The following is a 24,508-nucleotide window of genomic DNA, read 5'->3' on the forward strand; positions in this document are numbered from 1 at the left end:
GATATGATAGCCATGTATAAATATGTGAGAGGAAGCCACAGGGAGGAGGGAGGAAGCTTGTTTTCTGCTTCCCTGGAGACTAGGGCGCGAAACAATGGCTTCAAACTACAAGAAAGGAGATTCCATCTGAACATTAGGAAGAACTTCCTGACTGTGAGAGCCATTCAGCAGTGGAACTCTCTGCCCCGGAGTGTGGTGGAGGCTCCTTCTTTGGAAGCTTTTAAACAGAGGCTGGATGGCCATTTGTCAGGGGTGATTTGAATGCAATATTCCTGCTTCTTGGCAGGGGGTTGGACTTGATGGCCCATGAGGTCTCTTCCAACTCTTTGATTCTATGATTATATGGCAGTTAAAGTGATCTCAAACTGCATCAATTCTACAGTGAAGAAGCACCTGGGGTGCAATGGGTTAAATCCTTGTGCCGGCAGGACTGAAGACCAACAGGTCGGAAGTTCAAATCTGGGGAGAGTGTGGATGAGCTCCCTCTGTCAGCTCCAGCTCCCCATGAAGGTGACAGGCACTGAGTCGTGTCAGGAGCGACCTGAGAAGCTGCAAGTTGCTCCTGTTGTGAGAGAATTGGCCGTCTGCAAGGACGTTGCCTAGGGGATGCCCGGATGATTTTGATGTTTTATCATCCTTGTGGGAGGCTTCTCTCATGTCCCCACATGAGGAGCTGGAGCTGATAGAGGGAGCTCATCCGCCTCTCCCTGGATTCGAACCTGCGACCTGTCGGTCTTCAATCCTGCCGGCACTGTGCCACCAGGGGCTCCACTGAGCTGCTGAACTTGCTGATCAAAAGATCACAGGTTCAAATCCAGGGAGTGGTGTGAGCTCCCAGCTTCTGCCAACCTAGCATTTCAAAAACATGCAAATGTGAGTAGATCAATAGGTACCGCTTCTGTGGGAAGGTAACAGTAATCCATGCAGTAATGCTGGCCACATGACCTAGGAGGTGCCTATGGTCAATGCCAGGTCTTCGGCTTAGAAATGGAGATGAGCACTACCCCCCAGAGGTACTGCTCCGGCAGGAAGGTACTCCATTCAGTCATGCTGGCCACATGACCTTGGATGAGCTCCCTCTGTCGGCTCCAGCTCCTTGGAGGTGTCTATGGACACCTCCAAGAAGACTCCCACAAGGATGGGAGAGAAGACTCCCACAAGGATGCCAAAAAACATTAAAACATCTGGGCGTCCCCTGGGCAACGTTCTTGCAGACAGCCAGTTTTCTCACACCAGAAGCGACTTGCAGTTTCTCAAGTCGCTCCTGACATGGAAAAAAACCCGAACAAACCTGGGGTTCACCTATCAGAGATTTTTAAGTTTCTTGGAATCCTCGTGGACAACAAGTTAAACATGAGCCAACAATGTGATGTGGCAGCAAAAAAAAGCCAATGGGATTTTGGCCTGCATCAAGAGGAGCCTAGTGTCTAGATCTAGGGAAGTCATGCTCCCCATGCTCTATTCCGCTTTGGTTAGACCACACCTGGAATATTGTGTCCAATTCTGGGCACCACAATTCAAGAGAGATATTGACAAGGTGGAATGTGTCCAGAAGAGGGTGACTAAAATGATCAAGGGTCTGGAGAACAAGCCCTATGAGGAGCGGCTTAAGGAGCTGGGCATGTTTAGCCTGAAGAAGAGAAGGCTGAGAGGAGATATGATAGCCATGTATAAATATGTGAGAGGAAGCCACAGGGAGGAGGGAGCAAGCTTGTTTTCTGCTTCCTTGCAGACTAGGATGCAGAGCAATGGCTTCAAACTACAAGAAAGGAGATTCCATCTGAACATGAGGAAGAACTTCCTGACTGTGAGAGCTGTTCAGCAGTGAACTCTCTGCCCTGGAGTGTGGTGGAGGCTCCTTCCTTGGAAGCTTTTAAACAGAGGCTGGATGGCCATCTGTCAGGGGTGATTTGAATGCAATATTCCTGCTTCTTGGCAGAATGGGGTTGGACTGGATGGCCCATGAGGTCTCTTCCAACTCTTTGATTCTATGATTTTGCAAATGTCTGGACTCATATATGTAACAAAGGGCCTTTTCACACTACATGGACTGACTTTTTAGCCTGGTCCCACCAGTACAGAGGAGATTATATAGCAATGCATTGTTTTCCAGCAAACACTGGGAGGTCTCTGGCCAGGTTACCAGGACTGATGACATTACAACCCCATTGCTGTCCTTTGTTTACACTTAGATACACAGGAACCCTTCCTTTTCCTTTTCTCTTTCCAGAGTAAATACTCTGTTTTCGACTTGCTCCCCAATTTCATTCTGTGAGAGATGAAATCACCGGGTGATTCATTTTCTCATTGCTCTCCTTTTGTCATTGGTTTCAGTTTCCATTTCTTCCAGGCATTTCCCATCCTGGTACAAGGAATCCCATTCAGTGGGCATCACAGAGAAATCTGATGCAATCAATGGAAGGAAAGTTTTGGAATGATCCCAGCCTGCAGGCAAAGGAGGAAACAAAAGAAGGCCAAAGGAAAGTGGGGAAAAAAACCATTACAAGCAAAATTGTAGCAAGTGCATTGTTTATTTTGTATCCCCACTCCAGGTCTTATTTGGCTGTGGGTTTAGCAAAGGCATCTCTGCTACTATGTACCCCAATATTGCAATGGTTGTGTTATCTATATAAATAAAAATGTAATGTTCGTTTGTGGGATTAATAGAACTCAAAAACCACTGGACGAATTGAGACCAAATTTGGACACAAGACATCTCTCAGGCCAACGAGTGACCATCACTCATAAAAACACTGAAAAACACAGCAGAAGGGATTTAAAAAGCCCAAAACCCCCAAAATTACATGACAACACATGCACAAAACTACATATATAGGCGAACACACACATATATACACACACAAAACACATGCACAGAAAGGGGGAAGGAAGAAGGAGGACGAGAATGAGTGGAGAAGGAGGGGAGAGAAAGAAGGAAAGAAAAAAGGGTATAGAAGGTAGGAGAGAAGGAGGGAGAGAAAGAAGGAGTGAAGGAGAGAAGGAAGGAAAGAGAGAAGGGTAGAGAAGGAAGGAAGTAGAGAAGGAGGGAGAGAAGAGAGTGAAGGAGAGAAGAAGGGAGAGAAAGAAGGAGTAAAGGAGAGAAGGAGGGAGAGAAAGAAGGAGTGAAGGAGAGAAGGAGGGAGAGAAAGAAGGAGTGAAGGAGAGAAGGAGGGAGAGAAAGAAGGAGTGAAGGAGAGAAGGAAGGAAAGAGAGAAGGGTAGAGAAGGAAGGAAGTAGAGAAGGAGGGAGAGAAGAGAGTGAAGGAGAGAAGGAGGGAGAGAAAGAAGGAGTAAAGGAGAGAAGGAGGGAGAGAAAGAAGGAGTGAAGGAGAGAAGGAGGGAGAGAAAGAAGGAGTGAAGGAGAGAAGGAGGGAGAGAAAGAAGGAGTGAAGGAGAGAAGGAAGGAAAGAGAGAAGGGTAGAGAAGGAAGGAAGTAGAGAAGGAGGGAGAGAAGAGAGTGAAGGAGAGAAGGAGGGAGAGAAAGAAGGAGTAAAGGAGAGAAGGAGGGAGAGAAAGAAGGAGTGAAGGAGAGAAGGAGGGAGAGAAAGAAGGAGTGAAGGAGAGAAGGAAGGAAAGAGAGAAGGGTAGAGAAGGAAGGAAGTAGAGAAGGAGGGAGAGAAGAGAGTGAAGGAGAGAAGGAGGGAGAGAAAGAAGGAGTAAAGGAGAGAAGGAGGGAGAGAAAGAAGGAGTGAAGGAGAGAAGGAGGGAGAGAAAGAAGGAGTGAAGGAGAGAAGGAGGGAGAGAAAGAAGGAGTGAAGGAGAGAAGGAAGGAAAGAGAGAAGGGTAGAGAAGGAAGGAAGTAGAGAAGGAGGGAGAGAAAAGAAAGAAGGAGTGAAGGAGAGAAGGAGGGAGAGAAAGAAGGAGTGAAGGAGAGAAGGAGGGAGAGAAAGAAGGAGTGAAGGAGAGAAGGAAGGAAAGAGAGAAGGGTAGAGAAGGAAGGAAGTAGAGAAGGAGGGAGAGAAGAGAAAGAAGGAGGGAAGGAGAGAAGGAGGGAGAGAAAGAAGGAGTGAAGGAGAGAAGGAGGGAGAGAAAGAAGGAGTAAAGGAGAAAAGGAAGGAAAGAGAGAAGGGTAGAGAAGGAAGGAAGTAGAGGAGGGAGAGAAGAGAAAGAAGGAGGGAAGGAGAGAAGGAAAGAAAGAAAGAAGGGTAGAGAAGGAAATAAAAAAAGTGAAAGAGGGAAGGAAGGAAAGAGACAAGGAAGGATGGAACCAAAGAGCAAAGGAAGCGAGAAAAGAAACAGGTAGAGAAGGAAGAAAGAAGAAGGGAAAGAAAAAGAGAGAAAGAAGGAAAGAGGGAGGGAAGGAAGGGTAGGAAAAAAAAGAGAGAGAGGGAGGGAAGGCTGGCCACAGCAAAGCGTGGCGGGTACAGCTAGTCTATATAAATGAAAATGTAATGTTCGTTTGTGGGATTAGCATAACTCAAAAACCAGTGGGTGAATTGACACCAAATTTGGACAGCATATACCTAACAATCCAATGTATGTCCTTCACTAAAAAAATTCTTTTGTAATTTGGGAGTTGTAGTTGCTGGGATTTATAGTTCACCAACAAAAAAAAAAAAAAAAAGAGCATTCTGAACTCCACCAACGATGGAATTGAACCAAACTTGGCACACAAGACTCCCATTATCAACAGAAAACCCTAGAAAGGTTTGGTGGGCACTGACTTTGAGTTTGGGAGTTGTAGTTCACCTACATCCAGAGATCACTGTGGACACAAACAATGTTGGATCTGGACCAAACTCTACACGAATACTCAATATGCCCAAATGTGAACACTGGTGGAGTTTGGGGAAAATAGATTCTTGACATTTGGGAGTTGTAGTTGCTGGGATTTGTAGTTCACCTACAATTACAGAGCATTCTGAACCTCACCAACGATAGAATTGGGCCATACAGAACCCCCATGACCAACAGAGTGGGCCACAGCAACGTGTGGCAGGGGATGGCTAGTCTATATAAATAAATAACACAGCAGACAGTAATGTTCGTTTGTGGGATTAACAGAACTCAAAAACCAGTGGGTGAATTGACACCAAATTTGGACAGCATACACCTAACAACCCAATGTATGTCCTTCACTCAATTTTTTATTCTTTTATCATTTCGGAGTTGTAGTTGCTGGGATTTATAGTTCATCTACAATCAAAGAGCATTCTGAATTCAACCAACGATAGAATTGGGCCAAACTTCCCACACAGAACCCCCATGACCAACAGAAAAATACTGTGTTTTCTGGTGGTCTTTGGTGACCCCTCTGACACCCCTTCACGACCCCCACAGGGGTCCCGACCCCCAGGTTGAGAAACCTTGCTCTAAAACATGGCCATATAGGCTGAAAAAACCTACAACAACCCAGGTTGTATTTATTTGCCCCTTGGTGTTGGGTGTGTTTAGAGAAAAGGTTGTAAGAGGTTGTTGTGATTTTTCCTGGACTGTATGGCAATGTTCCAGAAGCCTCTGAGGATGTCTGCTGTAGATGTGGGCGAAATGTCAGGAGAGATTGCTTCTGGTTGTTTCCTTTGCTTTGCATGAGATAATGGGTGGTGACATTGTAATAATAATAATAATCTGAACATGAGGAAGAACTTCCTGACTGTGAGAGCCGTTCAGCAGTGGAACTCTCTGCCCCGGAGTGTGGTGGAGGCTCCTTCTTTGGAGGCTTTTAAACAGAGGCTGGGTGGCCATCTGTCAGGGGTGATTTGAATGCAATATTCCTGCTTCTTGGCAGAATGGGGTTGGACTGGATGGCCCATGAGGTCTCTTCCAATTCTTTGATTCTAGGATTCTATTATTATTATTATTTATGCCCTGCCACCATCTCCCCGATGGGGACTTGGGGTGGCTTCCATGAGGCCAAGCCCAAAAGACAAATTACAGCAAAATAAAACCGAAAACGAAAACAATAAACATCATAATTACATAAAACATATGAATGTGGATTGTTGGAGGTTTTTTCAGGCTATATGGCCATGGTCTAGAGATATTCTCTCCTGACGTTTCGCCTGCATCTATGGCAAGCATCCTCAGAGGTAGTGAGGTCTGTTGGAAATAGGAAAATGGGTTTATATATCTGTGGAATGGCCAGGGTGGGACAAAGGACTCTTGTCTGTCTAGGTGTGAATGTCTCAACTGACCACCTTGATTAGCATTTGATGGCCTGGCAGTGCCTGGGGCAATTGTTTGTCGAGAGGTGATTAGATGTCCTTGATTGTTTCCTCTCTGTTGTGTTGCTGTTGTAATTTTCGAGTTTTTTAAATACTCCTTGGAGGTGTCTTGGAGGTGTCTACAGACACCTACAAGAAGACTCCCACAAGGCTGTTAGGAATTGTGGGAGTTGAAGTCCAAAACACCTGGAGGGAGGGCCCAAGTTGGCCCATGCCTGTTGCAAAATGGGTCTTTCCTTGAACTTTAGCTGGTGCTTCACCAAGGGATGGCGATGCAAGCGATGCCCGGCTTGGGCTGCTGTGGGCGGGCTCCCACTCTTCCTCCCTCCTCCTCCTCCTCCTCCTCCGTGGGGCTGTCCCTCTTGCTCTCCGCCTCCTGATGTAACTTCCGAGGCGCGATGCCTGAGCTCTCGTGGGCGGACCCAAGCCGGGAAATCGAAACTCTCTCCCGGCTTTGAAAGAGCCCTCCTGGCCCGCTCCATCCTCACTTCTCGGCAACTTCAGCCCAGGGACTCGGAGCATCTTCCACGCAAGACGGAGGAGGGAGCCACGCGAGACACGGAGGGAAAGCAGGCTGGCCGGTAAGAGAGAGCTTTTGCAGGAGAGGGAGTTGGGGGTCAATTCCCACGTGCAGCGCCTTCCACCAGGGTCGAGGGGGATCTTTCCTCCGACACGCGTGGGAAAGCCTGCCTTCCTCCCTACCTACCTACTTACCTACCTATCTACCTTCCTACCTGGATCGCCCCTGGAATTAATATGTCTACTTTTTAACCTATCACGCGTGGAGAAGTTTCCCCACGTCCATCGCCTTTGACTCGCGTGGAAATCCACTCCTGGGTTGACTTGAAGGGGACTTTTTTTCGAACCCTTTCCGATCAGGGCTCTTTGACAATCGTGGGGATTGGGCCGCCTTTCCACGCGCCCCACTTTCACACGTGTAAAACCAAACCGTGATCCCCAGTTTATCCCAGATTGCAGAGAGTAGACCCACGCGTGGGGATGGGGCGCCTTCCCACGCGTTCCACTTTCACTTGTGTAAAACCAGACCCTGATCCCCAGTTTATCCCAGATTGCAGAGAGTAGACCCACGCGTGGGGATGGGGCTCCTTCCCATGCACCCCACTTTCACCCGTGTAAAATATAACCCTGATCCCCAGTTTATCTCAGATTGCAGAGAGTAGACCCACGCGTGGGGATAGGGCTCCTTCCCATATGCCCCACTTTCACCCGTGTATAACCTAACCCTGATACCTAGTTTATCCCTGATTGCATAGAGTGGACCCATGCGTGGGGATGGGACCCCTTCTCACGCGCCCCACATTCACCAGTGTAAAGCCTAACCCTGATCCCCAGTTTATCCCTGATAGCATAGAGCGGGCCCACGCGTGGGCATGGGGCGCCTTCCCACGCACCCCACTTTCACCCGTGTAAAACCAGACTCTGATCCCTAGTTCATTCCTTATTGAAGAGAGTGAACCCACCCGTGTTTTTGAGCTTTTTTGGGAAAGGACTTTCGGAAACTCGAGCGGGAAGCCACTCCTGGATTGAATTGAAGGGGATTTTTTTTCTCGAACTCTTTCCAATCAGGGCTCTTTGACACGCGTTGGGATTGGGGCACCTTCCCACGCACTTCACTTTCACCAGTGTAAAACCTGACCCTGGTCCCCAGTTTAACCCAGATTGAAGAGAGTGGACCCACGGGTGTTTTTGGTACGCCTTTCCTCAAACCCAAAACATCAATCCCATCTCCATAGGGTGCAGCCCTGGTAGTTAAAGTGGTACCAAACTGCATAAATTCCACAGTGGGGATGCAAGTGCTCTCCCACTCCAGATATAAACACCCCACAAAATAGGGACTGAGTCCCCTTCCATGCAGATGAATGAAACCCCACATTTTCTCAATTGAACTGGAATATATCATAGAATCATAGAATCAAAGAGTTGGAAGAGACCTCATGGGCCATCCAGTCCAACCCCCTGCCAAGAAGCAGGAATATCGCATTCAAATCACCCCTGACAGATGGCCATCTAGCCTCTGTTTAAAAGCTTCCAAAGAAGGAGCCTCCACCACACTCTGGGGCAGAGAGTTCCACAGCTGAACGGCTCTCACAGTCAGGAAGTTCTTCCTCCTGTTCAGATGGAATCTCCTCTCTTGTAGTTTGAAGCCATTGTTCCGCGTCCTAGTCTCCAGGGAAGCAGAAAACAAGCTTGCTCCCTCCTCCCTGTGGCTTCCTCTCACATATTTATACATGGCTATCATATCTCCTCTCAGCCTTCTCTTCTTCAGGCTAAACATGCCCAGCTCCTTAAGCCGCTCCTCATAGGGCTTGTTATCCAGACCCTTGATCATTTTAGTCGCCCTCCTCTGGACACATTCCAGCTTGTCAATATCTCTCTTGAATTGTGGTGCCCAGAATTGGAAACAATATTCCAGGTGTAGTCTAACCAAGGTAGAATAGAGGGGTAGCATGACTTCCCTGGACCTAGACACTATGCTCCTATTGATGCAGGCCAAAATCCCATTGGCTTTTTTTGCCGCCACATCATATTGTTGGCTCATGTTTAACTTGTTGTCCACGAGGACTCCTAAGATCTTTTTCACACGTACTGCTCTCGAGCCAGGCATCGTCCCCCATTCTGTATCTTTGCATTTCGTTTTTCCTGCCAAAGTGGAGTATCTTGCATTTGTCACTGTTAAACTTCATTTTGTTATATGGCAGTGTGGACTCAGATAACCCAGTTCAAAGGAGATATTGTGGGTTATATGGCTGTGTGGAAGGGCCCTGAGTCCACGGAGGTGGGAGTGGGTTGAGGATGGGATGCAGCCAGAGCCCAAAAGTAGCAGAAAATAGGAAAAATAGGATCAGGAGCATCCTCCAGCTCCCCAGATTGTCATAATATTGACCAAAACTCAATTAGTCACCAATGGCTATGGGATGCCACATAGCTAGCTAACAAAGCAATGACTCACAAACCAAACCGAAAAGGTGTGTTTGTGGTGCATTGCTTAGGTTTCAAGGGGCTTTTTGGGGCTGAGAGAGAGTGATTCACCCCATAAGTTTCCCTGGCAGAACCCAGGTGTATAGGATGACCCTATTTGAAATGCATAGGATTGTGGAAAGCATAGTTTAGTGCAGGTATGGGCCAACTTGGGCCCTCCAGGTGTTTTGGACTCCAACTCCCACAACTCCCGACAGGCTGTTAGGAATTGTGGGAGTTGGAGTCCAAAACACCTGGAGGGCCCATGTTGGCCCATGCCTGCTTTAGAACCATAGGAGTTTAGTTGTAGTTTTTTCAGGTTCCAGAAGCATTCTCTCCTGACATTTCGCCTGCATCTATGGCAGGCATCCTCAGAGGTTGTGAGGTCTGTTGGAAGCTAGACAAGTGAAGTTTATATATCTGTGGAATGATGTCCAAGGTGGTGTCAAACTCCCTTCATTCTACAGTGTGGATGCAAATCACACCCATCCCAAGAGTAACACAATGGCTAAGTTAATTTGATTGAATCTTGCCAGGATAAATCCTTGTGATAAGCATCAACAAACTATTGGCTGCAGGGCGAATTTCCTAGAGTATCAACAGCCCCATCTACACTTCCATATAATGCAGATTCAAACTGTATTATATGGCCGTGAAGATCCTACCTTCGGTTCTCCTTTATTGTTATGGATGGGGTGTGTTCCCATTGCTTTCCCAGGCTCAATGAGTTGGAGGAGGGTGGGTTCAACTTGGAGGCACCTAGCAAGAGTGTGCCATATGCGCACAGGCTGTTGAGATAGACTAGGTGCATCTATACCAATGTTTTTCAACCTGGGGGTCGGGACCCCTGGGGGGGGGGTCATGAGGGGGTGTCAGAGGGGTCCCCAGAGATTATCAGAAGCACACAGTATTGTCGAAGGCTTTCATGGCCGGAATCACTGGGTTGTTGTAGTTTTTTCGGGCTATATGGCCATGGTCTAGAGGCATTCTCTCCTGACGTTTCGCCTGCATCTATGGCAAGCATCCTCAGACATAGTGAGGTCTGTTGGAACTAGTAAAATGGGGTTTATATATCTGTGGAATGAACAGGGTGGGACAAAGGACTCCTGTCTGTTGGAGCTAGGTGTGAATGTTTCAACTGATCACCTTGATTAGCATATAATGGCCTGACAGTGCCTGGAGCAAACTTTTGTTGAGAGGTGATTAGATGTCCTTGTTCATTCACACCTAGCTCCAGCAGACAGGAGTCCTTTGTCCCACCCTGGTCATTTCACAGATATATAAACCCCATTTTCCTAGTTCCAACAGACCTCACTACCTCTGAGGGTGCTTGCCATAGATGCAGGCAAAATGTCAGGAGAGAATGCCTCTAGACCATGGCCCAAAAAACCCTACAACAACCCAGAAAACACAGTATTTTCTATCGGTCATGGGGGCGCTTTGTGGGAAGTTTGGCCCAATTCTATCGTTGATGGGATTGGGAATGCTCTTTCATTGTAGGTGAACTATAAATCCCAGCAACTACAACTCCCCAATATCGAGGTCTATTTTCCCCAAATTCCACCAGTGTTCACATTTGGGCATATTTAATATTCCTGTCAAGTTTGGTCCAGATCCATCATTGTTTGAGTCCACAGTGCTCTCTGGATGTAAGTGAACTATAACTCCAAAACTCAAGGTCAATGTCCACCAAATCCTTCCAGCATTTTCTGTCGGTCATGGGAGTTCTGTGTGCCAAGATTGGTTCAATTTCATCGTTGGTGGAGTTCAGAATGCTGTTTGACTGTAGGTGAACTATAAATCCCGGCAACCACAACTCCAAAATGACAAAATCCCAGCAACTACAACTCCCAAATGGCAGGCATCCTCAGAGGTTTGTGAAGTTAGGAGAGAATGCTTCTGGCACATGGCCATAAAGCCCAGAAAACTCACAGTAACCCAATTATTCCGGCCATGAAAGCCTTTGACAATGCGTATGTTTGTGTTTCTTTTTCTCCTATTCATTCCCAAGGTTTCTTGTTTTGGTTGATGACATTATACTCCTGATTAGCCAGCCACTTCTAATCTCTTGCTCCCAGAAGGCTGAGTCTTGTTTTCTTGGAACTTGATGCGCTTTCTCGTTTTTGTTTATATTTTTAATTCGGGGTTTTCCAGACAAACCATCTCTTTACAATGTTCTGGTTGCGGATGACACGATAAATAAATAAGGGATGGGCCGAGTTGCCAGGTGATGCTTTTATTTTCAACCAGTTGAGATTTGCATCTGGTGGCATCAATAGTGACAAATCTTGGGTTTGCTGTGAGTTTTCCAGGCTGCATGGCCATGTTACAGAAGCATTCTCTCCTGTCGTTTCACCTGCCTCTATGCCAGGCATCCTCAGAGCTTGTGACTTCACACGCTCTGAGGATGCCTGCCATAGAGGCAGGTGAAACGTCAGGAGAGAATGCTTCTGGGACATGGCCGTACAGCCTGGAAAACTCACAACAACCCAGTGATTCCGGCCATGAAAGCATTTAGCCTTGATCAGTACTTTTGTATGGGGATGTTAAACAGGCAATGCACTGTAACAAAATAATCAACACATTTAATGAAAAACCCTATAATGACCAATGGAAGTGGTTATAATCATAGAAGGAAAAGGTTGTTCAGGTTGAATGCGCTTGACTTTCTTTCTCTTGTGCAAACCACGATGCCACGTTGGCACTCTCATGATTTCTGCAAGAGGCCAAAATGGTGACCCGTCTGAAACCGTACCTCTGTTTTGCTTTAGAGGTAATTAATGTTTTTTCTCCACAAGGAAGCAGGTTGTTTCCCTTGCTTTACAATGGGTGGAGACATTGTAGTTTGAGATCACTTAGCTGCAATGGCCCAGTGCTATGCAGTCATGGGAGTTGTAGTTTGACAAGGTCTTTTGACTTCCCTGCCAAAGAGTATTGGTGCCTTAGCAAAACTTGGTTGCATCTACACCAAGCATGGGCAAACTTCATCTCTCCAGGGGTTTTGGACTTCAGCTCTTACAATTCCTAACAGCCAGTTGTGACTTCACAAGCTCTGAGGATGCTTGCCATAGATGCATGCAAAACGTCAGGAGAGAATGCTTCTGGAACATGGCCATACAGCTCATAAAACTCAGAGCAACCCAGTGATTCCAGCCACGAAAGCCTATGACAATTCATTTAGCCTTGATCAGTACTTTTGCATGGGGATGTTAAACAGGTGATGCACTGTAAAAAAATAATCAACACATTTGACGAAGGACCCTACAACGATCAATGGAAGGGTTTATAATCATAACAGGAAAAGGTTGTTCAGGTTGAATGCGCTTGACTTTCTTTCTCTTGCGCAAACCACGATGCCACGCTGGCACTCTCATGATTGCTGCAAGAGGCCAAAATGGTGACCCGTCTAAAACCGTACCTCTGTTTTGCTATTTCCAATATTTTCCCCAATTGATCTATTGGAAAGAAAAGCCAACTACGTTGAGAACTGAGCAGCTACTATTGTTTTTCAAATTATTTCCGTATTGTCTTCCCGGACGCAATGAACAAACAGAGAACCACGTAAAATAATACAAGGAAGTAATAAAGACATTAAAGAGCCCTCTCAATAACACTTCTCTAAAACAATCCGAGAATCAAGTTTTGGAAAGAGTTAAAAACAGCCATTTCAAACACCGATTGCTGTGCGGAATAGCAATGTTGTTGTTTTTAAAAATTGATTTGGCCAGATTTACTTCCTTGAGAAAGAGAGTGCCACTAGAGCGAAATAACAATGGCGTCTTATCATCTTGGTCTCACGCTCCCTTTAACCAAATTCATAATACATTTCTTAATTTTCTAAGTACCAGAAGACCTTTGTTGTTGGAGGTTTTGTAAGAGGTTTTTTTTGTGCGTGTCAGGAGCGACTTGAGAAACTGCAAGTCACTTCTGCTGTGAGAGAATTGGCCATCTGCAAGGATGTTGCCCAGGGGAATGCCCGGATGTTTGATGTTTTACCATCCTTGTGGGAGGCTTCTCTAATGTCCCTGCGTAGGGAGCTGGAGCTGACAGAGGGAGCTCATCCACGCTCTCCCCGGATTCGAACTGCTAACCTGTCGGTCTGCAGTCCTGCCGACACTCATTGAGCCAAAAAAGAGGTTAGACAGGTGTCTTTTAGGAGTGGTGGTTGTGTATTCCTGCAAAATATAATGGGGTTGAACTAGATGGCCTTTAGGGCCCCTTTTAAGCTTCTCCGATTCTACTCTTTGAAGGGTCTACAGAGTTATTTCTATCAGAGTTGTTAAGAATGCCATGTTTTCTCTAAGCATTTGCAGTTGTGGTGAGAGACAGCCATCCAAACTCTGGTTGTCGTTGTTGTTGTTGTTGTTTGCCTTCAAGTTGTTTCACACTTATGGTAATGCTAAGGTAATGTCTACACTGTACAATTAATGCTGTGTGGTGGCACTTTCACTGCCATTGTTCGATGCTCTGGGATCTTAGGAACTGTAGTTTCACAAACCCTTCAGCCTTCTTTGCCAAAGAGTGGTGCTGCCACGTTAAACTACAGCTCCCAGGACTCTATACCATTGAACCATGGCGTCAAACTGCATTAATTCGACAGTGTAGATCAGACATTGGCAAACTTTCTAACTTGGGGGCCACATGCTAGCACTCCCTCCTAAGAGAACCGGCTTCCCAGTGAAGGAAGAAAAGAGAGAAGGAAGGAAGGATGAAAGAGAGGAAGGGAAGGATTGAAGGAGAAGAGGGAGAGAAAGAAGGTTGGGGAAAGAGAGAAGGAGGGAAGGACGAAAGGGAGGAAGTGAAGGATTGAAGGAGAAGAGGGAGAGAAGGAAGGAGGGAGGAAAGAGAGAAGGAAGGAAGGATGAAAGAGAGGAAGGGAAGGATTGAAGGAGAAGAGGGAGAAGGAAGGAGGGAGGAAAGAGAGGAAGGGAAGGATTGGAGAAGAGGGAGAGAAGGAAGGAGAGAGGAAAGAGAGAAGGAAGGAAGGACGAGAGGAAGTGAAGGATTGAAGGAGAAGAGGGAGAGAAGGAGGGAGGAAAGAGAGAAGGAAGGAAGGATGAAAGAGAGGAATGGAAGGATTGAAGGAGAAGAGGGAGAGAAGGAAAGAGGAAGGAAAGAGGAAGGGAAGGATTGGAGAAGAGGGAGAGAAGAAAGGAGAGGAAAGAGAGAAGGAAGGAAGGACGAAAGAGAGGAAGGATTGAAGGAGAAGAGGGAGAGAAGGAAGGAGGGAGGAAAGAGAGAAGGAAGGAAGAACGAAAGAGAGGAAGAGAAGGATTGAAGGAGAAGAGGGAGAGAGGGAAGGAGGGAGGAAAGAGGGAAGGAAAGACAAAAGGAAAGGAAGGAAGGATGAAAAGGTGGAAGAAATGGATGGAAGGAAGGGAAGAAGGAAGGGAAAAGAGAAGGAAGGAAGAAAGGGAGGACAAGAATGATAGAAGGAAGGGAAGGATAAGGGAAAGAAATGGAAGGAAAGACAAAAGGAAAGGAAGGAAAGAAGGATGAAAAAGTGGAAGGAAAGGAAGGGAGGACAAGAATGATGGAAGGAAGGGACGGATAAAGGAAAGAGAGAAGGAAGGAAAGACAAAAGGTAAGGAAGGAGAAAGAGTGAGAGAGGAAAGAGGGGAGGAAGGAAGGATGAAAGGGTGGAAGGGAAGGATGGAAGGAGAAAGAATGGAGGGAGGAAAGGAGGAAGGAAAGACAAAAAGGAGGGGTGGCAGAAAAGGTGTTAGGGAAGGAAGGAAAGAGAAGGAAAAAGGGATGGAAGGGAAGGAGAAAGAGGGAGGGAAGGAAGGAAGGAAAGGGAGAAGGAAAGATAGGATGGTGAGAGAACGGAGGGTCTGAGAAAAGAGCCCAAGGATCCACATCTGGTCCCCAGACCTGGATTTCCTCATACCTGGTGTAGATGCACCTTAAGGCATGTATACTACTATCAGAGAGTTTGCTCAGGCGAAGTTTCCCTTTTGCTTTTCTCTGACGGTTCTTCCCTCCTTGAGTGAATACAAACAATTTGCATTGTGAATATTTGAAGCTGGTCTCCATTATTAAAATACTTGCAAAATGTGTCCTGCCAGGGACTGACTAATGTCTCTGGACTTTAGAGGCAATTAATGTTTTTTCTCCACAAGGAAGCAGGTTGTTTCTTTTGCTTTGTATCAGACAATGAGTGGAGTCGTTGTAGACTGAGATCACTTAGCTGCCATGGCCCAATGCTATGCAGTCCTGGGAGTTGTAGTTTTACAAGGTCTTTTGGTTTTCCTGCCAAAGAGTGTTGGTGCCTCAGCAAAACTTGGTTGCATTTACACCAAGCATGGGCAAACTTCAGCCCTCCAGGAGTTTTGGACTTCAGCTCTTACAATTCCTAACAGCCAGTTGTGACTTCACAAGCTCTGAGGATGCTTGCCATAGATGCATGTGAAACGTCAGGAGAGAATGCTTCTGGAACATGGCCATACAGTTCACAAAACTCACAACAACCCAGTGATTCCAGCCATGAAAGCCTTCGACAATGCATTTAGCCTTGATTAGTACTTTTGTATGGGGACGTTAAACACCCAATGCACTGTAAAAACATAATCAACTCATTTGACGAAAAACCCTACAACAATCAATGGAAGGGGTTATAATCATAACAGGAAAAGGTTGTTCAGGTTGAATGCGCTTGACTTTCTTTCTCTTGCGCAAACCACGATGCCACGTTGGCACTCTCATGATTGCTGCAAGAGGCCAAAATGGCGACCCGTCTGAAACCGTACCTCTGTTTTGCTATTTCCAATATTTTCCCCCATTGATCTATTGGAAAGAAAAACCAACTACGTTGAGAACTGAGCAGCTACTATTGTTTTTCAAATTATTTCCGTATTGTCTTCCCACCCGGACGCAATGGACAAATAGAGAACCAAGTAAAATAATACAAGGAAATAATAAAGACATTAAAGTGCTCTCTCAATAACACTTCTCTAAAACAATCCGAGAATCAAGTTTTGGAAAGAGTTAAAAACAGCCATTTCAAACACTGATTGCTGTGCAGAATAGCAATGTTGTTGTTTTTAATTGATTTGGCCAGATTTACTTCCTTGAGAAAGAGAGTTTCACTAGAGCGAAATAACAATGGCGTCTTATCATCTTGGTCTCACGATCCCTTTAACCAAATTCATAATACATTTCTTAATTTCCTAAGTACCAGAAGACCTTTGTTTTTGGAGGTTTGGAAAAAAGAGGGTTTTTTAAATGTCAGGAGTGACTTAAGAAACTGTAAGTTGCTTTTGGTGTGAGAGAATTGGTTGTCTGCAAGGACGTTGCCCAGGAGAATGCCCGGATGTTTGATGTTTTACCAACCTTGTGGGAGGCTTCTCTCATGTCCTTGCATAGGGAGCTGGAGCTGACAGAGGGAGCTCATCCATGCTGTCCCTGGATTCGAACCACTAACCTGTCAGTCTGCAGTCCTTCCAGCACAAGGGTTTAACCCATTGAACTAAAAGAGAGCTTAGACAGGTGTTTTTTGGGAGTGCTTTAGTTGTGTATTCCTGCAAAGTATAATGAGGTTGGACTAGATGGCCTTTACGACCTGTTTTAAGATTCTCTGATTCTACTCTTTGTAGGGTCTACAGAGTTATTTCTATCAGAGTTGTTAAGAATGCTATGTTTTCTCTAAGGATGACCGAATGTTGCAGTTAGGGTGAGAGATGGCCATCCAAACTCTGGTTGTTGTTGTTGTTGTTGTTGGTTGCCTTCAAGTTGTTTCAAACTTATGGTAATGCTAAGGTAACGTCTACACTGTAGAATTAGTGCTGTGTGGTGCCACTTTCATTGCCATGGCTCAATGCTCTGGGATCTTAGGAACTGTAGTTTCACAAACCCTTCAGCCTTCTTTGCCAAAGAGTGCTGCTGCCACGTTAAACTACAGCTCCCAGGACTCTATACCATTCAACCATGCCGTCAAACTGCATTAATTCTACAGTGTAGATCAGACATTGGCAAACTTACTAACTTGGGGGCCACATGCTAGCACTCCCTCCTAAGAGAACTGGCTTCCCAGTGAAGGAAGAAAACAGAGAAGGAAGGAAGGATGAAAGAGAGGAAGGGAAGGATTGAAGGAGAAGAGGGAGAGAAAGAAGGTTGGGGAAAGAGAGAAGGAGAGAAGGACGAAAGGGAGGAAGTGAAGGATTGAAGGAAAAGAGGGAGAGAAGGAAGGAGGAAAGAGAGAAGGAAGGAAGGATGAAAGAGAGGAAGGGAAGGATTGAAGGAGAAGAGGGAGAGAGGGAAGGAGGGAGGAAAGAGAGAAGGAAGGAAGGATGAAAGAGAGGAAGGGAAGGATTGAAGGAGAAGAGGGAGAGAAGGAAAGAGGAAGGAAAGAGAGGAAGGGAAGGATTGGAGAAGAGGGAGAGAAAGAAGGAGAGAGGAAAGAGAGAAGGAAGGAAGGACGAAAGAGAGGAAGTGAAGGATTGAAGGAGAAGAGGGAGAGAAGGAGGGAGGAAAGAGAGAAGGAAGGAAGGATGAAAGAGAGGAATGGAAGGATTGAAGGAGAAGAGGGAGAGAAGGAAAGAGGAAGGGAAGAGGAAGGGAAGGATTGGAGAAGAGGGAGAGAAGAAAGGAGAGAGGAAAGAGAGAAGGAAGGAAGGACGAAAGAGAGGAAGGATTGAAGGAGAAGAGGGAGAGAAGGAAGGAGAGAGGAAAGAGAGAAGGAAGGAAGGACGAAAGAGAGGAAGGGAAGGATTGAAGGAGAAGAGGGAGAGAAGGAAGGAAGGACGAAAGAGAGGAAGCGAAGGATTGAAGGAGAAGAGGGAGAGAGGGAAGGAGGGAGGAAAGAGGGAAGGAAAGACAAAAGTAAAGGAAGGAAGGATGAAAAGGTGGAAGAAAAGGATGGAAGGAAGGGAAGAAGGAAGGGAAAAGAGAAGGAAGGAAGAAAGGGAGGACAAGAATGATAGAAGGAAGGGAAGGATAAGGGAAAGAGAAATGGAAGGAAAGACAAAAGGGAAGGAAGGAAGGATGAAAAGGTGGAAGGGAAGGTTGAAAGGAAGGAAGGGAAGAAGGAAGGGAAAAGAGAAGGAAGGAAGGAAGGGAGGACAAGAATGATGGAAGAGAGGGACGGATAAAGGAAAGAGAGAAGGAAGGAAAGACAAAAAGGTAAGGAAGGAGAGAGAGAGAGAGGGAGGAAAGAGGGAAGGAAGGACGAAAGGGTGGAAGGGAAGGATGGAAGGAGAAAGAATGGAGGGAGGAAAGGAGGGAGGAAAGACAAAAAGGAGGGGCGGCAGAAAAGGTGTTAGAGAAGGAAGGAAAGAGAAGGAAAGAGGGAAGGCAGGAAGGAAAAAGGGATGGAAGGGAAGGAGAAAGAGGGAGGGAGGGAAGGAAGGAAAGGGAGAAGGAAAGATAGGATGGTGAGAGAATGGAGGGTCTGAGCCCAAGGATCCGCATCTGGTCCCCAGACCTGGATTTCCCCATACCTGGTGTAGATGCACCTTAAGGCATATATACTACTATCAGAGAGTTTGTTCAGGTGAAGTTTCCCTTTTGCTTTCCTCTGACGGTTCTTCCCTCCTTGAGTGAATACAAACAATTTGCATTGTGAATATTTCAAGCCGGTCTCCATTATTAAAATACTTGCAGAATGTGTCCTGCCAGGGACTGACTAATGTCTCTGGACTTTAGCGGCAATTAATGTTTTTTCTCCACAAGGAAGCAGGTTGTTTCCTTTGCTTTGCATGAGACAATGGGTGGAGACATTGTAGTTTGAGACCACTTAATTGCTATGGCCCAATGCTATGCATTCCTGGGAGTTGTAGTTGTACAAGGTCTTTTGACTTCCCTGCCAAAGGGCGTTGGTGCCTCAACAAAACTTGGTTGCATCTACACCAAATATGGGCAAACTTCAGCCCTCCAGGAGTTTTGGACTACAGCTCTTACAATTCCTAACAGCCAGTTGTAACTTCACAAGCTCTAAGGACGCTTGCCATAGATGCATGGGAAAAATCAGGAGAGAATGCTTCTGGAACATGGCCATACAGCTCATAAAACTCACAACAACCCAGTGATTCCAGCCATGAAAGCCTTCGACAATGCATTTAGCCTTGATTAGTACTTTTGCATGGGGACGTTAAACACCCAATGCACTGTAAAAACATAATCAACTCATTTGACGAAAAACACTACATCGATCAATGGAAGAGGTTATAATCATAACAGGAAAAGGTTGTTCAGGTTGAATGCGCTTGACTTTCTTTCTCTTGCGCAAACCACGATGCCACGTTGGCACTCTCGTGATTGCTGCAAGAGGCCAAAATGGTGACCCGTCTGAAACCGTACCTCTGTTTTGCTATTTCCGATATTTTCCCCAATTGATCTATTGGAAAGAAAAGCCAACTACGTTGAGAACTGAGCAGCTACTATTGTTTTTCAAATTATTTCCGTATTGTCTTCCCACCCGGACACAATGAACAAATAGAGAACCACGTAAAATAATACAAGCAAATAATAAAGACATTAAAGAGCCCTCTCAATAACACTTCTCTAAAACAATCCGAGAATCAAGTTTTGGAAAGAGTTAAAAACAGCCATTTCAAACACCGATTGCTGTGCGGAAAAGCAATGTTGTTGTTGTTTATAATTGATTTGGCCAGATTTACTTCCTTGAGAAAGAGAGTTTCACTAGAGCTAAATAACAATGGTGTCTTATCATCTTGGCCTCACACTCCCTTTAACCAAATTCATAATACATTTCTTAATTTTCTAAGTACCAGAAGGCCTTTGTTTTTGGAGGTTTGGAAATGTCAGGAGTGACTTGAGAAGCTGTAAGTTGCTTCTGGTGTGAGAGAATTGGTTGTCTGCAAGGATGTTGTCCAGGGGAATGCTTAGATATTTGATGTTTTACCATCCTTGTGGGAGGCTTCTCTCATGTCCCTGCATAGGGAGCTGGAGCTGACAGAGGGAGCTCATCTGTGCTCTTCCCAGATTCGAACCGCTAACCTGTCATTACAAGGGTTTAACCCATTGAGCCAAAAGAGAGGTTAGACAGATGTCTTTTAGGAGTGCTTTGGTTGTGTATTTCTGCAAAGTATAATGGGGTTGGACTAGATGGCCTTTAGGGTCCCTTTTTAAGATTCTCCGATTCTACTCTTTGTAGGGTCTACAGAGTTATTTCTATCAGAGTTGTTAAGAATGCTATGTTTTCTCTAAGCATGACTGAATGTTGCAGTTGGGGTGAGAGACAGCCATCCAAACTCTGGTGGTTGTTGTTGTTTGCCTTCAAGTTGTTTCACACTTATGGTAATGCTCTGGTAACGTCTACACTGTAGAATTAATGTTGTGTGGTGCCACTTTCACTGCCATGACTCAATGCCATGGGATTTTAAGAGTGGTGCTGCCACGTTAAACTACAGCTCCCAGGATTCCATACGATTCAGCCATGGTGTCAAACTGCATTAATTCTACAGTGTAGATCAGGCATGGGCAAACTGTCTAACTTGGGGGCCACATTCTAGCACTCCCTGCTAAGAGGACTGGCTTCCTGGTGACGAACGGAAGGAAGGGAAGGAAGGATGGAAGGAGGAAGAGGGAGAGAGGGAAGGAGGGAGGAAAGAGGGAAGGAAGGAAAGACAAAAGGAAGGAAGGAGGGAAGGAAGGGAAGGAGGAAAGAAAGGGAAGGATAGAAAGATAGAAAGAAGGAAAGACAAACGGGAAGGAAGGAGAAAGAGGGAGAGAGGGAGGAAAAAGAGAAGAAAGGAAGGACAAAAGGATGGAAGGAGAAGGAGGGAGGGGAGGGAGGGAAGGAAGGAAGAAGGAAAGAAAGACAAAAAGGAAAGAAGGAAGAAAGGGTGGAAGGAAGGGAAGGAAGGAGGAAGGAAGAAAAGGAGGAAAAGAATGATGGATGGATGGAAGGAAGGAAAGACAAAATTGAAGGAAGGGAGAGAGGGAGGAAAAAGAGAAGGAAGGAAGGACAAAAGGGTGGAAGGGAAGGATGGAAGGAGAAGGAGGGAGCGAAGGGAGGGAGGGAAGAAGGAAGGAAAGACAAAAAAGGAGGGAGGGAAGAAAGGTTGGAAGGAAGGGAAAGGAGGAAGAGAATAATGGAAGGAAGGAAAGACAAGAGTGAAGGAAGGAAGGAGAAAGAGGGAGAGATGGAGGAAAGAGGGAAGGAAGGCAAGGATGGGAGGAGAAAGAGGGAGAGAGGTAAAGAGGAAGGAAAGACAAAAGGGAGGGAAGGAGGAAAGGAAGAAAGGGTAGAATGGAAAGAAGGAAAAAGAGATAGAAGGAAGGAAGGATGAAAGGGAGGAAGGGGAAAGAGAGAGGGAGAAAGAGGGAAGGAAGAGAGGGAGGAAAGATAGAAGGAAGGAAAGACAAAAGGGAAGGAAGGAAGGAAGGAAGAAGAAGGAGAGAGGGAAGGAAGGATGAATGGGTGGAAGGGAAGGAGAAAGAGGGATGGAAGGAGGAAGGAAAGAGAGAAGGAAGGAAGGATATTTTATTTATTTATTTATTTATTTATCGTGTCATCAGCAACCATTGTATTACAATTCTAACAGAGCAAAACAAACACAGAGATTAAAAAGAAAAAAAGAAGAAGAAAAAGAAAAAAAGAAAGAAAGAAAAAAACCCCCACAGATTTTGCAAATTTGGTATTTGGTTAAATGTCCTTTGACCAGTATCTGGCCACTTGGAGTGCCTCTGGGGTTGCCGCAAGAAGGTCCTCCATCGTGCATGTGGCAGGGCTCAGGGTGCATTGCAGCAGGTGGTCAGTGGTTTGTTCCTCTCCGCACTCGCATGCCGAGGATTCCACCCTGTAGCCCCATTTCTTAAGATTGGCTCTGCATCTCGTGGTGCCAGAGCGCAGTCTGTTTAGCGCCTTCCAAATCGGAAGGAAGGATAGGATGGTGTGAGAGAGGAGGAGGGCCTGAGAAAAGAGCCTGGGTTTCCCCATACCTGGTATAGATGCACCGTAAGGCATGTATACTACTATCAGAGAGTTTGTTCAGAGGAAGGCCCCCCTTTTGCTTTCCTCTGACAGTTCTTCCCTCCTTGAGTGAATACAAACAATTTGCATTGTCAATATCCGAAGTCTGGTTTCCATTATTAAAATACTTGCAAATTTTACATGCGATTCATGTTTTTTCTCTACAAAGAAGCAGGTCGTTTCCTCTGCTTTGAATGCGACAGTGGGTGGAGACAATGGTATGTGGGACCACTTCAACTGCCATGGCCCAATGCTATGCAGTTCTGGGAGTTGTAGTTTTACAAGGTCTTTCAGCTTCCCTGCCAAAGGGTATTGGCGCCTCAGCAAAACTAGAATGCATCTACAACAGGCATGGGCAAACTCGGCCCTCCAGGTGTTTTGGACTTCAACTCTCACAGGCTTTTAGGAATTGGAAGGCTGAAGTTTGCCATTGCCTGATTTACACTGTAGATCATTATGTATGCGTTCCAAAATCCTTAACAGTTCTGTTCCCAAGCATTTCGGATAAAAGGTCCTCAATCTGTAATTTGTTTCAGCATAAAGTTGTTGTGGACTGGGTTGCTGTGAGTTTTCCTGGCTGTATGTCCAATTTCCAGCAGCATTGTCTCCTGACGTTTCACCCACATCTATGGCAGGCATCCTCAGAGCTTGTGGGGTCTGATAGAAGCTAAGAATATGGGGTTTATATATCGGTGGAATGTCCAGGATGGGAGAAAGAACTCTTGTCTGCTTGAGGCGAGTGAGAATGTTGCAGTTGGCCACCTTGATTAGCATTTAATGGCCTTGCAATCTCAATGCCTGGCTGGTTGCTGCCTGGGGGAATCCTTTGCTGAGAGGTGTTAGCTGGGCCTGATTGATTCTTGTATGGAATTCCCTGCTTTTTTAAATTTTGTTCTTCATTTGCTGTTATAATTTTAGAGTCTTTTAAATACTGGCAACCAGATTTTGTCCATTTTCATGGTTTCTTCTTTCTGTTGAAATTGTCCACATGCTTGTGGATTTCAGTGGCTTCTCTGTGTAGTCTGACATGGTGGTTGTGAGAGTGGTTAAGCATTTCTGTGTTCTCCAATAATATGCTGTGTCCAGGTTGGTTCATCAGGTGCTCTGCTATGGCTGACTTCTCTAGTTGAAGTAGTCTGCAGTGCCTTTTGCATTCCTTGATTCGTGTTTGGGCAATGCTAAATTTGGTGGTCCCTATGTACACTTATCCACAGCTGCATGGTATCCGTAGACTCCTGAAATAGTGAGAGGACCCCTCTTGTCCTTTGCTGAACATAGCATTTGTTGGATTTTCTTGGTGGGTCTGTAGATAGTTTGTAGGTTGTGTTTCTTCATCAGCTTCCCTATGCGGTCAGTGGTTCCCTTGATGTATGGCAAGAACACTTTTCCTCTTTGTCTGGACTCTCATGGCTTGTTCTTGGTCTTGCAGCTCTTCTGATGTCCGTGGTGGATTATCCTTTTGTAGACTAGACATGGATCTGGGGTTGGAGTTTAATAGAAGCTCACCGTGATGCAGAACAGTTACACTATGCAACACATTTTTTGTTCCTGGATTATAAATCTCGTTTCATAGAAGCATAGAATCAAAGAGTTGGAAGAGACCTCATGGGCCATCCAGTCCAACCCCCTGCCAAGAAGCAGTAATATTGCATTCAAATCACCCCTGACAAATGGCCATCCTGCCTCTGTTTAAAAGACTCCAAAGAAGGAGCCTCCACCACACTCCGGGGCAGAGAGTTCCACTGCTGAACGGCTCGCACAGTCAGGAAGTTCTTCCTCATCTTCAGATGGAATCTCCTCTCTTGTAGTTTGAAGCCACTGTTCCATTGCGTCCTAGTCTCCAAGGAAGCAGAAAACAAGCTTGCTCCTTCCTTCCTGTGACTTCCCCTCACATGGCTATCATATCTCAGCCTTCTCTTCTTCAGGCTAAACATGCCCAGTTCCTTAAGCCGCTCCTCATAGGGCTTGTTCTCCAGACCTAATTGGTTCTATCATAAATACACGGGAAAAGTTTATTGAAGTGCACAAACTTTATCTTTGCGGGAGGGACATCATCCTGCAGCACATTTACCTCTAGTTCTTCAATGAATATGTCCTCAAATCTCAACCAACTCAACATAGATTGTTGCAGCTGCAAAAACAAAGTTTCTGGAGTGTAACAACTACTTTCAAAGTAAGGACTGCACCATTAAACAGGAAATAATACTTTCAAACCAGGAACAGAAAATGTTTCAAATTTTGTTACATAGTGTTAATCTTTTGAGTTTTCCCCAGAGTCAATACAGTAGTCTCGCTTATCCAACATAAACGGCTGGCAGAACGTTGGATAAGTGAAAATGTTGGATAATTAGGAGGGGTTAAGCAAAAACCGGAGCCCCCGGCGGGTTAAACCATTGAGCTTGTTGACCAAAAGGTTGAGCTTGTTGACCAAA

General features: G+C 45.7%; 1 protein-coding gene across 1 annotated transcript in view; it reads left to right on the plus strand.

The window, feature by feature from the left end:
* The first annotated feature begins 6,554 nt into the window (after positions 1 to 6,554).
* HELZ2 (helicase with zinc finger 2) overlaps positions 6,555 to 24,508 on the plus strand; it is a 76,490-nt gene continuing 58,536 nt past the window's right edge. Inside the window, exon 1 of the mRNA XM_060771889.2 lies at positions 6,555 to 6,744. The gene's annotated coding sequence lies outside the window, so the exon portion shown is untranslated. The remainder of the gene's footprint in view (positions 6,745 to 24,508) is intronic.

Source organism: Anolis sagrei, chromosome 4 (assembly GCF_037176765.1).
Source record: "Anolis sagrei isolate rAnoSag1 chromosome 4, rAnoSag1.mat, whole genome shotgun sequence".
Taxonomy (NCBI): Eukaryota; Metazoa; Chordata; class Lepidosauria; order Squamata; family Dactyloidae; genus Anolis; species Anolis sagrei.